The 14,069-nt window shown below is 36.6% G+C and overlaps 1 protein-coding gene across 2 annotated transcripts in view; it reads left to right on the forward strand.

The window, feature by feature from the left end:
* Positions 1 to 14,069, forward strand: part of GREM2 (gremlin 2, DAN family BMP antagonist) — a 113,038-nt gene that overhangs the window by 38,409 nt on the left and 60,560 nt on the right. The window contains exon 1 of one of the 2 annotated variants that reach the window (XM_053607787.1): positions 2,541 to 2,605. The exons of the other annotated variant lie outside the window; for it this stretch is intronic. The gene's annotated coding sequence lies outside the window, so the exon portion shown is untranslated. Of the gene's footprint in view, positions 1 to 2,540; positions 2,606 to 14,069 lie in introns of those variants that run through there. 2 annotated transcript variants of the gene reach the window in all.

The raw sequence follows: 14,069 nt of genomic DNA on the forward strand, positions 1-14,069 counted from the left end.
TGCACCTTTGTCAAAAATCAGTTGACAGAAAATATGGCTTTTTTCCTTGATGAATTTGTTTGTCTTAATAAAATTACACAATTATGATTGTAGTAATTTTGAAGTTTTGAAATCAGGCAATGTTAGTCTACCAGCTTTGTTCTTCTTTTAAAAATGTCTTTGGCTATTCAACCCTTTAATAAATTGTGTTTAGTGGATATTGCCTATTAAACCCTTTAATAAATGTGATTTTTAGAATTTGATCATAAATATCTACCAAAAAACTTTTGAATTGGATCAATAGATTGACTTGGAAATAATTGGTATGTTGAGAATACTGAGTATTTCAACTCATGAACAAGATACGCCATTCCATTCGTATGTCTTCTTTAATCTCAGTAGTGTCTGTAGTTTTCAGTGTACATATTTGCACTTCTTTTGTCCGTTTTATTTCAGGGTTTTATGTTTTTGTTCTAATTATTAAGTGGTATTGTTTTTAAATTTCAATTTACAAATGTTTGTTCCTAGTATATAAAAGTACCATTGGTTTTTACAAATTGATTGTTTATGCTACAACCTTGCTAAATTCACATGTTACTTCCAGTACCTTTATGTAAATTCCATCAGATTTTCTGCATAAACAATTATATCATTTGAGAACAAAGAGAACGTTACTTTCTGTTTCCAATGTAAGTGCCTTTCTTTCTTTTGATTAATGTTAGAATGGTATATTGTTTTTTACCTGTTTACTACCTATTTATGACTTACAAAGTTTAGTTATGATAGTGTACACTTTTTCATCTAATCTGACAGTATCTTTCTTTTACTTGATTGTTTAGACCATGTATATTTAATGTGATTATTGATAGTTATGTTTATGTTGCACAGTTTGCTTTGTATTTTTTTCATCCCTTGTTGGTTCTCCTTTATCTCTCTGCCTTCTTTTGGACTGAGAATTTTTTTTTTTTCCATTTTTGGCTGGGCTGCGTTTGAACCCATCACCTCCGGTATATGGGGCCCGTGCCCTACTCTTTGAGCACAGGCGCCTCCCTGGACTGATAATTTTTTATGAATCCATTTTGTCTACTTGGGTGACTTATTGCCATAAATCTTCGTTGTTGTTTTATTATTTGCTTTAGGATTTCTAGTACACTTTTAATTTATCATAATCTATCTTCAAGATTGTACAACAGTATCCTTTGCTTCATTTCTAAAAGATCATTTTGCTGAGTATAGAATTCTAGGTTCATAGTTTTATTTCATTCGAACTTTTAAGATGTTACTCCACTGTCTTCTCACATATTCTTTCAAAGAGAAGTCTGCTTTGATCTTTATCTTCACTTCTCTGTATATAGCGTGTTTTTTATCTTGCAGCCATCATAGTTATTTTTATCACTGATTTTTGAGCAATTCACTTATGATGTTTCTTGATGACATTGTCTTCATATTTCTTGAGCTTGGGATTCATTGAGATTCTTTGATCTTTTGGTTTATAGTTTTCATCAAATTTGGGAAAGTTAGGCTGTAGTTTTTTCAAAAATTTCCCTTCCTCTACTCCTTTGGGGATTCCAATTATACATCTGTTAGATCAACTGAAGTTATCGCACAGCTCACTGACGCTGTTCGTTTTTTAAATTTTTTCTCTCAGTGTTTCATTTTGGATAGCTTCTATTGTTATATCTTCAAATTCACTAATCTTTTCTTTTATAATACGTGATCTCCCATTAATCCTACCTAGTGTATTTTTAATCTCAGATATTGTAGTTTTTATCTCTTGAAGTTTTATTTGGGTCTTTTTATATTTTCCCCATCTCTACTTAACTTTTTGAATATGTGGAATGTAGTTACAATAACTTATTAATTTAGTTCCCTGCTAATTTTATTATTTATGTCAGTTCTTAATTGGTTTCAGTTGATTGCTTTTTCTCCTCACTCTGGTTTATGTTTTCCTGTTTCTTTGCATGCCTGGTAATCTCTGATTAGATGCCAGACATTACAAATTTTATGTTTCTGGATAATGGATATTTTTGTGATCATTTATATATTCATGAGTTTTGTTCTGGGGAGCAGTCAAATTAGATGGAAAAAGTTTGATCTTTTTAGGTCTTTAATCCATTTGATTAATTCATTTCCTGGCCTTCAGTATTTTCTTCACATACATTCTTTGATCATTACTCAGCTGAATACCAGAAGGGAGCCCTCTGAAGATTTCTGGTGTGCTCTCTCTATGCTGCTCACTCTTCTCAAACATTGTGTCCTGACAACTTGAGCTGCAGCTGCCCTGATCTCTCCAGACTTTCATTTTTATTTCCTCAACTCAGGAAGTCCATCAAACTCCACCTGAGTACCCCCGTCTCTGCAGTACAACCTAGAAACTCTCTCAAAGCAGTAAGCTGAGGCAATCATAGAATTCACTGTTTTCTATCTTCCAAGCATCACCATCCTTTGTTTCTTGGTGTATGGTGTCTTGAAAACCATAGTTTCAAATATTTTGCTGTTTTTTTCTAGTTTGGTTTGATTTGGGCATTGTTGTTGTTGTTCTAGTTGACCCCAACCCGAGACAGTGCCATGAAGGGAGATGATGCTGAGGAAAGAATGAAACTTATACCACACTTAGTGCATAAAGGTAGGCCTTACCCTGGCTTTTGAAAGGCCCATGGAATCTCAGCCTGCTTATTCTCACAGATTTTGATTGTTTCAGGCAGGAACACAGATTCAGTCCATTAACTCCATCTTGGCCAGAAGTAGAGGTCCTCAGTTTAATTCATAACCTATTATAATACTAGTCTACATTTTCTATTGGAAGATTTTATATATTTATATTTCTTAGCATTTTAACCCATAACTTAAAGCTTTATGATGCAGATATCAAGGAGGAAAATAATTCCACTGGTTTCAAAGAAAAACAAAATTAAATTAAAAAACACAGAGATTAAATGATTTCATGTCCATCTGTGGCTTTAATGCAAACCTCTGCAAAACAAACCATAAAACCTTACATTATCATGCAGAGGTCTCTTAGTTAAGGTTGACTCTTCCCTAAACCAAAAATAATTTAATAACAGTAAGTTTATGAAGGACACAGTAAATAGTTATAATTTTTTATATACTTGGTGCTTTAATTGGTGATACTTTCTGCAATTTATAAAATTATATACACAGTCCTCAAAATCATTTGTACAATATTATTTATATTAGAAGCATTCTATCCATGAACACATAAAGTGCATTGAAAAAATATTACTGTTAAATTTTGGCACATCAAGGGTGTTATCAATTTTAATGATTCATTTTGCTTACTTGATGTTGCATTTCATAAGTAAATGATAATATGGTGTTATAATATAGGGAGACAATGCATCATTCCTAAATAGCACTTTGTCCTGACAAAAGAATAAATGTGTAATAATGATAGAAAGTGCCATAAAGCTAGTCCCTAAATCCCACAATCAATAGCAATATATCCAGTATCCAAGTAAACTAAAATGTTCACATGAGGTAATTATTAAGAATTACTTAAAAAAAATCATGGAAGATCTATAGTTGGTGGAACCAAGAATGTGGACAATGTGGGGATCATTTGTAAGGAATAAAATCTAAAATTACAGTATGTTACAAAATTACTAATACAGTAGAACCTCCATAGTTGACCACCTCCCTAAGTTGACCTGATTTTTGTAGACCAGATATGTATGACATGATATCAGTACAGTGGGCCTAGTTCCTTATGTTTACCACCTCTATATGCTGAACAGTTTGTTACAGTCCCTTGTTATAAATGTTCAACTGTATATAACTCTTATAAAAAAAAGGAAATAAATATAATATTCCTGAAATGCATTCCAGTATTGGAAGGCTAATTCATCCACGGACAGTGGTGACTGTGAACCACATAAATACATTCTACTAAACCCAAACTGAATGTATCTCCAACCCAAGTCCCCAAGGGAAGAAAAGTACAAAATACACCCATGGCCACATCAGCACCAGCTGAAGCAAAGGAAAATGTGTAAGAGGGCAAATTGGAATGGAAAGACATTCAGCATTAATCTAATGTAGTTATTATACCTTATCTTTGTAGATGTTACAAAACCATATGACTGTGCTCATATAGCGTTAGATCCCCCAGGGACCTTGAGGTTTATCCTAAATTCACACCTCTGATGGAAGACAGAGAGAAGACATGGTGAGCACACAGACTGATCAAATTGTCACATCTCTACCCCTCTGCAAACAAGTCACCTTAGAAACCTCTACATTGGGTACTCATGGGGATCTTGCTTTTAATATATCTCTAAACACTGAAAGTTGAAAGGCCATTTGGTACGTCTGCCTATTGGTTTTATTTAAGAAGGAATATAAATGAAAAGAGAGATTATAGGGAATAATAAGTGGGATGGTATGCCAGAAAAGGCCATACAGATACGGCACAGAATACAAAGTGACCCGGGCTTCCAGATCAACCTTGTTATGCTAGTTTCATCCGTTGACTCAGTCACCAACCACCTAAGCAGTTGCTATGGAGACCGCCTAATGTTCATATGTGTCCCCTTGACTAAGTGTCCTGGGAAACTCAGACAAAAGGTAGCAGCCCTATCCCATACTTGGATTAATAGCTGGGCATAGAACATTTTTTCCATCCTCAGCTATTCTGTTCTTGTCTAAATCAATTTGTTATGCCATTATGTTACAGAATGTATTCGTACAGCAATTTTTGGCTAACTTGCTTCTTACCCTTTAATATGCAGTAACTGACAGACAGAGTCCATGCACCATGAACTTAGCCTGAGGAGCATTGTGTTCTTGGTCCCAGGTCTTCGTATTTTTTAGAACACTGCAATGGGTTTGTAAAGAGACATCAAATTAAAAACAAATATGCTCCGTTCACACACACACACACACACACACACACAGTACAACCATGTAGTTCCCCAAATGTCTGTATAGTAAATCCTAAAGAGAAAGGCCTATGTCAGATATAAATAATTTCCTTTAGAGATACTGGAAATCCCAGGACATTCTCTGGGATCCTGTCTCTTGGTGTCTTTCCCACAGAGAAACATTAAACTAATGGCGTGGATTACACCTACAGTCAAAGGTGAAACTGAACACCAAGACTGCCCCTGGAGGATTAGGTTTTGATTTCTGACACCACCTGTTAGCGTAGGAACCATAATCCCTGGGAGCACAAAATAGCTCAGAGGCAGTGGTGCTTGTCATAAAGTTTACAAGTAACCCTGTCATTTTTCAATTTCAGTCATTTCACTCAGCTGACAAGGTAAAAGGATTTTAGTACAAGGGCTTCAGCTACCACAACCATAGGCTTCTTGGGTTGGGGCCATGGAGTTCACAAAAGGAATGGGGCTGAGGTATCATCTGTTTATATTGACTGTCGCTACAATTCTGAGTCAGCAGCAAACAGGAAATTGCATCACCCACCCTCCAAGTAATCACTATCACCCCAAATGCACACTTCATCCAAAAACGTTTCATTTTTTTCTTTGTGTAAGGAATCTTTGAATGAACAAAAAACAACACAACATTGCATTTAATATTCATGTAGTATCTTGTAGCCCATTTCATGAGTCAATTTTTAACCACACTAATTATTGGACGTATTAGTGAAAAAGGAAGTGACTTTACAAGGTAGAGATGAAAGAACATGGCTTCTGTATTCAGACAACAGTAGTTTCCAATGCTGAACCCACAAGTTCGAAGCTCTGTGATTTTGGACAATTGAGTATCAGTTACTTTTTCCTGAAATGGAAATGATAATATCTATTTTGAAGATTCGTGGGGAGGATTAAATAAGTAATATGTGACATGTACCTGACAAATAATATGTACACAATAAATATTTCCCTTTTACAGTTCCTATGGCATTTTTCTAAGTCCAGAATTATTTTGTGTGACTGGTGACAAAATTTTCTCAATTTTCAGCAAATATCTTAAATAATTCTTTCTATAAAAGTCTCTTATCAGAGCATTAAACATGCTGATTTCATTATTATTAAAAGAGCGATAAAATATGAATAGTTTATTTATGGAGCAAAATGTCTTTTTTTTTTTTTTTTTTTTTTACGTGCATTCTTAATTTCCACCTTTTGCCTGGGCCTATTAGGTTGGGGGAATAAAATGTAATGGAAATCAACTGGAAAACTGTAATTCAGCAAACTTTACTTGGCTTTGCTCTGCTCAAACTTACCACATACAATTCTTCAAGTCTTTTAATCCTCTTGTGGGTAATCTTTCTCCCAAATAACAGCCCTTGCTTTCTGCCTTCAATTAATCCACATCTATTTATGAAAGTCCCACAGTGAGCCTGCATCACCACAGTAGGCACTGTGGAGCCTGCAAAAAATACAAATGATGACAGGTTATTTACTAATTATTGGTTCACGAACCACAGATAGAACCTGTCTTCTTACTTCTTAGTCTCACTTGAAAGAGGTCATTTTCATACTCCAGGAATTTAAAATCTAAGAAGATAAAGACAGGGGCTGTGGCTCACACCTGTAATCCTAGCACTCTGTGAGGCCTAGGTGGGAGGATCCCTTGAGTTCAGGAGTTTGAGACCAGCCTGAGCAAGACTGAGACCCTGTCTCTACTAAAAATAGAAAAATTAGCCGGACGTTGTGGTGCACCCCTGAAGTCCCAAGTACTTGGGAGGCTTGAGCCCAAGAGTTTGAGGTTGTTGTGAGCTAGGCTGAGCTAGCCTGGGTCAACAGAGTGAGACTCTGTCTCAAAAATACATAAAATAAAATAATAAAATAAAATCTAGGGAGATAGTATCATACATGAATCAATTAGGAAGCAATTTGTGATTGTCTACTCATGAAGTATTAACACATGCAGCCTAAACGGTCCTGAATAGTTGGCCCAAGATAGGATATATCCCTAGGTATCAGGTCACCTGGAGATTCATCATGGAAATGTTTGGAATTTAGGTGGATGTTAAAAGCAAGGAGAAAAATCGAGAGCGTGTGAAACAGCCTAAGGATATTACTTTCAGGGACACTGAATCAGCAGATATTGAAAGGGAGCCGGATGATTAATTATGGGACCAGGGAGAAGGTATTGACAGAGACACTGGTTTTAGCCAGATGAGAAAGACTCAACATGCAAGGCTTGCTTTTAGTTTATATTATTCTATAAGCCAGTATGGTGCCTGCCGAGGGAGAAAAGGTTGGTGGGGAAGATGGGATTTAAGGAAAGTAGTACATGCAGTAATACAATATGGAAGTTTCAGTTGGATTTTATGGGTGTCAGTTACCTCTTGTCTTTTCTTTCATTAATTTACCCACTGTCTTCCCATGTCAACATCTGTTTCATTCAGTTGAGTTCCATTCATTATACTTTTTGGTTTTACTTCAGGTTAATTGAAGGTATAAAGAATTAGGTTACAATGTCTGCATTTGTTAGGTAGAGTCCTTGTTGGAGTTGTGTCCCACCCCCAGGAGGAGTGCCATATACCCCACATTGTGCCCATTAAGTGGGAGCACAGCCATCCCCATCACTCCTCCCTGCTCCTCCCCTGTTCCTTCCACTCCTCCATCTTGAAGTCAATTGAGTTTTTCTCTTGTGTGGGCTTGTATTAGATTGTCTGCTGGCTTCGTATTAGTATTGAGTACCTTGGATGCTTGCTTTTCATTCTTATGACCCTTTACCAAGAAGAATGTGCTCTCACACCATCCAGGTTAATACAAAAGATGTAAGGTCTCCATTCTTTATGGCGGAATAGAATTCCATGGTGTCAATGTATCACAGTTTGTTCATTCATTTGTGGGTTGATGGGCCTTTAGGTTGTTTCCACATCTTGGTGATTGTAAATTGAGCTGTAACGAACAATCTAGTGCAAATGTCCTTATGATAAGAGGATTTTTTTTTCTTCTGGGTAGATGCCTAGTAATGGGATTGCAGGATCAAATGGAAGGTCAAGCTGAAAAGCTTCTGTGGAGCTCAGGGTACAACAATTAAAGCAGATAGACAACCTTCAGAATAAGGAAAGACATTTGCATGTTATGAATCTGGCAAAGGGCTGATAATTAGAATGTACAGAAAATTCAAAGAGCAAACAATCTCATCTAACACTGGGCAAGAGACATGAATAGAACATTCCCTGAAGAAGACAGACAAATGGCAAACAAACATAAAAACATGCTCATCATTTCCAATCATCAGAGAAATGCAAATCAGAACCACTCTGAGATATCACCTAGCCTCAGTGATAATAGGCTACATGGCAAAGTCCCAAAGTTTCAGCTGCTGGTGCGGAAGTAGAGAGAAGCGAAAACTTTCTTTCTTTCTTTTTTCAGGCAGAATATTACGTTGTCACCCTGGGTAAAGTACCTTGGCCTCACCATAGCTCACTATAACCCTAACCCTAACCCTCTTGCCTCAGCCTCCTGATTAGCTGGGACTACAGGCACCCACCACAAGGGCCAGCTATTTTTTTTTTCTATTTTTAGTAGAGACGGGGTCTTACTCTTGCTAAGGCTTGTTTCAAACTCCTAAACAGAGGCGATCCACCTGCCTCAGCCTCCCAGAGTGCTGGGATTACAGGTGTGAGCCACCACACCCGGCCCATTCATTACACTTTTGACCAACTATCACGCATGGAACACAGCAGTAGAGAAACACAGAATAAGAATCAGTCTCCCCTCTCAAGGAGCTTGCAAATCAACCTAGAAGAAGTTCTGAGACACTTTATGGTAATACACAAGGCCATGTTAATACTAGGATGTTGTCTTATCTTTTTCACCATGCCACCATTAATGCTGGCACCTGTCTGCCTATTATGGCAGTGTCACCCAACTGTACTGGTCATGTTCTTTTGAGGGGCAAATGCAGAAAAACTAAGTTGCCAGTTTTACTGGAGAATGTAACCCATACAGAGGTAAAAATTTCTAACTTTATTCAACCCTTCAGTAGGTGACTTTTTTTTTTTAAATAGTAAATGAGGCAGTCTTACTATGTTGCCCAGGCTTGTCCTGAACTCCTGATCTGAACTAACACTCCCACCTCAGCGTCCTGCGTAGCTGGGAGTACAGGTGTCCACTATGAGCTCAGATGTCTTTTTAATATTCATCATGACTAACTGTTCAACGCACTTCTGCGGCACACTGAAACACCAGGACTGTGTCAAGACAAAAGCTCTCATGTCATTATTTGAGTTGAATGCTTTGAGAACCATCAAACTATGTTTTATGGGTATTCCAACATGAGTATTTGGGAGAAATTTTCTCAAAATTTAACAAAATGAGCCTGTCACTTCACGGAAAGCAACTGGCAGCATTTTCAATTAAAAAAAAAAAAATCAAAGCTTTCAGGAAAATATTAGAATTTTGGAAAATTTTATCTGACACCAGTAGCTTGACTATTTGTCAATACTCAAGACACTTTTCTGATGAAACTGGTGGTGATATTAATGACTGATTTTTTTCATATTGTTTAACATTTTTCAGCATTTTGACGATTGGTGCAATTCAGTAAGCTGAAATGTGAGGTTATGAAATCATGCTGAAATAGAAGATGCATTCAAAGTTCAGGAAGCTCATTGACGTCATTGTATTATTATTATTATCATTATTATTATTATGATGATTATTTGCAGTTTTTGGCTGGGGCTGGGTTTGAACTCACCACCTCTGGCATATGGGGCCGGGGCCCTACTCCTTTGAGCCACAGGCGCTGCCCCATTGACGTCATTTTAAATTCTATATTTCAACTAACACTTAAAAGAGAAACTACTTCCTGTCGAGTTTTGATGTATTACCAAAGAATATCCACAATAATTATTTAGAAATGTTACATCATTATATATATATATATGTATGTGTGTGTGTGTGTGTGTGGCCAGATTTTCTTTAAATACTTCAACCAAACTAACAGCACAACAGATTGAATGCAAAAGCAACTATGATATCCAACTGTTTGCTATAAAAAGCCAAATATTAAAAGAGATTTGCCAAAATGTGAAAGAAAACAATTATTCCTCTGCCTCCTCCTCCTCCCTCTTCTTCTTGTGAGGAAACTGTATTTGGGGAAATACAGTTTCTTTGCATAAAATATAGAGTAAGTTTATTATCATTATTTGTAAATGATTTAATAAATAAATATTTAAAATTATTTCTAATTTTACTTTCTAATATGATAAATATGACATATTCCCCAACAATAAAAAAAAAAAAAAAAACCTTTGGGAGGAAACTGATTGACATCAGGATTTTACTAGAGAAAAAGAGTAAGCTATAACCTTAACATAATTATTGGATCAAATTGAATTTGTATCATAATTGATTATATGAAACCACTTTTGTACTTCTTCCATATCTTTCCTGGTATCTATTTTAGCTATTATATTCTTAAAAGCCAAGTGTGGGAATAAACTGAAAATAAATAAATATGACAGATATATTTTCTAGGTAGATAATCAACGGAAACTAAAGATCTTTGAGGTCCTTAAAGATTTTGAAGAGCAAAATGGGTTCTGAGACTAACAATCAGAATTAACAATCAGAGTAACAATCAGACCAATTGCTGGTCTAGTCCATCATGGGGTATCTGAAGGGAAGTTTTTTCGCACTTTTCAAGAGTTCTCTTACCCTTTGATAAATAGAAATCAGCATAGCTCACTAATTATCTGGGGTACAATTAAGACTGAGAACTTGCTAAATTTTCTTTTCTCCACGTGTTGTTTTATTATATATCATATATTCCATCTCAATAATTAGTATTCTAGTTATGTAATTTTTTTTTTTTGAGAGAGAGAGAGTCTCATTATGGCACCCTGGGTAGAGTGCTATGGCGTCACAGCTCACAGGAACCTCAAACTCTTGGGCTTAAGCGATTCTCTTGCCTCAGCATCCCAAGTAACTGGGACTATAGGTGCCCACAACACATCTGGCTATTTTTTTTGTTTGTTTGTTTAGTAGGCTGAGGCTGGGTTTGAACCCACCAGCCCGGGTGCATGTGGCTGGTGGCCTAACTGCTGAGTGACGGGCACCAAGTTTGAATGTCATATATGCTTTGCAAGCTTTTTTCTTTCCAAGTTAAAAACAAAAATCATCAGGGCGGCACCTGTGGCTCAAAGGAGTAGGGTGCTGGTTCCATATGCTAGAGTTGGCGGGTTCAAGCCCAGCCCTGGCCAAAAACTGCAAAAAAAAAAAAAAAAATCATCAAAGTTTTCGCATCGTTTAGATTCTACCTGTGGGTCGCGACCCCTTTGTAACAATGAAAATACATCCCGTATATCAGATATTTACATTATGATTCATAACAGTAGCAAAATTGCAGTTATGAAATAGCAACGAAAATAATTTCATGGTTGGGGGTCACCACCACATAAGGAACTGTATTAAAGGGTCACAGCATTAGGAGGCATTAGGAAGGCTGAGAACCACTGGTTTAGAGGCAAATTTTTCTACAACACTTGATAAATAAATCAGATCTTTCTCAGCTGCTAACCCACCTCAAACTTTCAGCTCTCAAAAGGCAATTACTCTCAAATAATCAGCTGATTCTTAGGGCGTTTACCTCTCTCTCGATATATAACACACTTATATTGTGAAATCTTAATTGTCAGTAGTTGGCAGTAGTTATCTACTGACTCCTCACTGTGGAGGATGAGGCTGTCTTTCACCTCATTTTCCCTAGTCACTATCATGCCCAAACACACACACCCCTCCTCAGGCCTCATCCTCCTAATACCAAGCTTGTGGTTAGAGACAGCAATGCTAACTTCTTACATCATTATACATAAGCATGCGTGCTTCATAATGGAACCACGGAGTGCAATTATCAATTTCTTTCCTGAACAACTTGAAATTTTAATCACATCAGCTGTTCTCTAATTCTCGTCTTCCTGAGGCAGTCTCTCTAGGTGCCCCCTGGCTGCCCCCAGCTATGCGGTGGTCATTTTGGGATCCCTTACAATTTCTCACTAGGAAACTCCATCTCTGGTGTTTCTTTTCTTGTTTTTCTCCTTAGTTTGACGAGGTACACCCTACTACAGTGTTTTTCCACCTTTTTTATCTCACACTTGAGCTTACAGTTAAACTTCTTCAGCACATTTAGATTATGTTGATTAAAAAAAAAGAGTAAGGAAAAGAATAATACTTAATTGTGCTTTGAACTTCTTTTAAAAATAGTCTTTTTTTCATTTTTAAAAATTTATTTTATTTTGGGGGGCACCTGTGGCTCAAAGGGGTAGGGTGCCGGCCCCATATGCCGGAGGTGGTGGGATCAAACCCAGCCCTGGCCAAAACTGCAAAAAAAAAAAATAAAAATTATTTTATTTTATTCATTTTTTTTTAATTTTATTATTAAGTCAAATACACACAGATCATGAATACGTTATTGCATATATGGGGTACAATGTGTTGATTTTTATTTTATACAATCTGATGTGGTTAGATCAAACCAATCCACATAGCTTTCACCTCATTTACTTGATTATTGTGTTAAGACATTTATGTTCTACACTTGACAGATTTGACTTGTACCTTGTCATATGCTCCATAGGTGCGGTCCCGCCTTTTACCCTCCCTCTATCAAACCTGCCCGCTCCCCTCTCTTCCCACTCCATTTCTCTCCTTCATCCTAGGTTATAGTTAAAAATAATTAAATTAAGTATCTTTTAAAATGTCCACAGCACACCTAAAATCACCTCACTGTACACTAGCTGAAAATCATTGCTAGTAGCTTTCTTGGGAAGAGCATATGAAAGATTAAATTTCCTAGAATGTATGTGTCTAAAAATATATGGATTAATAATTACAGATGAATAAATGAACAAATAGATTTGGTAATTTGAAAGAGAATTTCAGTTTGAAAAAAATCATTTGTCTCAGAGTGTTGAAGTCCTTGTTCCGTTGCTCTCTGCTTATAGTACAGCCATTGAGAATTCCTGTACTGTTTTCTCTCGGTTATTTGTGTGAAAACTATTTGGTTTGTGTTTGTTTATTTGTTTTTTCCTTTCTGGAAGAATTTAAGATCTTTTCCTTGACTCTAATTTTGAAAATTAATAACAATGTCCTTTGTGGATGTATTTTTAATTTATCGTGCTGGATACTGGTAGATTCTAAAGCGCTTAAATATTTTCCTTAATGATGTTGTTGAGGATTTCTTCCTTTCTACTTTCTCAGGTCTCTGTAATTCTTTTTATTCCGATGTTGAATCCTTTGTAATGATCCTTTAAATTTCTTTCATTCTCTTCTATTTTGCATCTTTTGTCATTTTGTTTTTTAGTTTCCAGAGATTTCTTCACGTTTATCTTATAATTTTTATTTTTTGCTATTTTATTTGTTAATTTCTAACAGTTTTTTCTTAGTCTCCAAATAATCCTTTCTTAGTAGATTCTTTTCCCCCCTAGATACAATGTTTTTCTCATCTCTTATAAGATTGTCTTATCTTCCATAGGATTTTGAAGGTTTTTTCCTGCTGGAATATTCCTCTTTCCTTTGTGTTGCTTTTGCCTGTTGGTTGGCTTATTCAGGGCTTTGTCTCTAATGTTAGAGGATTTCCTGGATGTCTGCTGATTGATACCTGGCAGGTTGTGGCTTGTATTTAAAATTAGAGCACTAAAAAAAAACTTCATTGAGGCTGGGCACAGTGGCTCACATCTGTAATCCTAGCACTTGAGGAGACCGAGGCAGGAGAATTGCTTGTGCCCAGGAGTTTGAGGTTACGGAGAGCTGTGCAGCTATGATGACACCACTGCTCTCCATGTACTTTAGCCTGGGCAACAGAGTGAGACCCTGTCTCTAAACAAACATGCTTGAAGTGCAGTACTAATAAGTAGACTTACTGGTTGTGGAAGAATAACCACAACCACTACAGCACGATCTATGTTGGCTCTTTATTTGCAAAGTCTCCAAGCCGGTATCATTAGGCCTCTTTTCCCCTCCTGGTGCTAACAGATTTCCCAGGGAAGGCTTATTCTATTCTGGCTTGGGAATGTCCACCTGCCTGCAGAGTTCTGGCAGCAGAGTTGAGGAAGAAGCCTGGAGATTTCATATTCAAACTTTTTTTTTTTTTTTTATTAAATCATAGCTGTGTACTTTAATGCAATCATGGGGCATCATACACTG

The sequence above is a fragment of the Nycticebus coucang genome, chromosome 10 (assembly GCF_027406575.1).
Source record: "Nycticebus coucang isolate mNycCou1 chromosome 10, mNycCou1.pri, whole genome shotgun sequence".
In the NCBI taxonomy this organism is placed as follows: domain Eukaryota; kingdom Metazoa; phylum Chordata; class Mammalia; order Primates; family Lorisidae; genus Nycticebus; species Nycticebus coucang.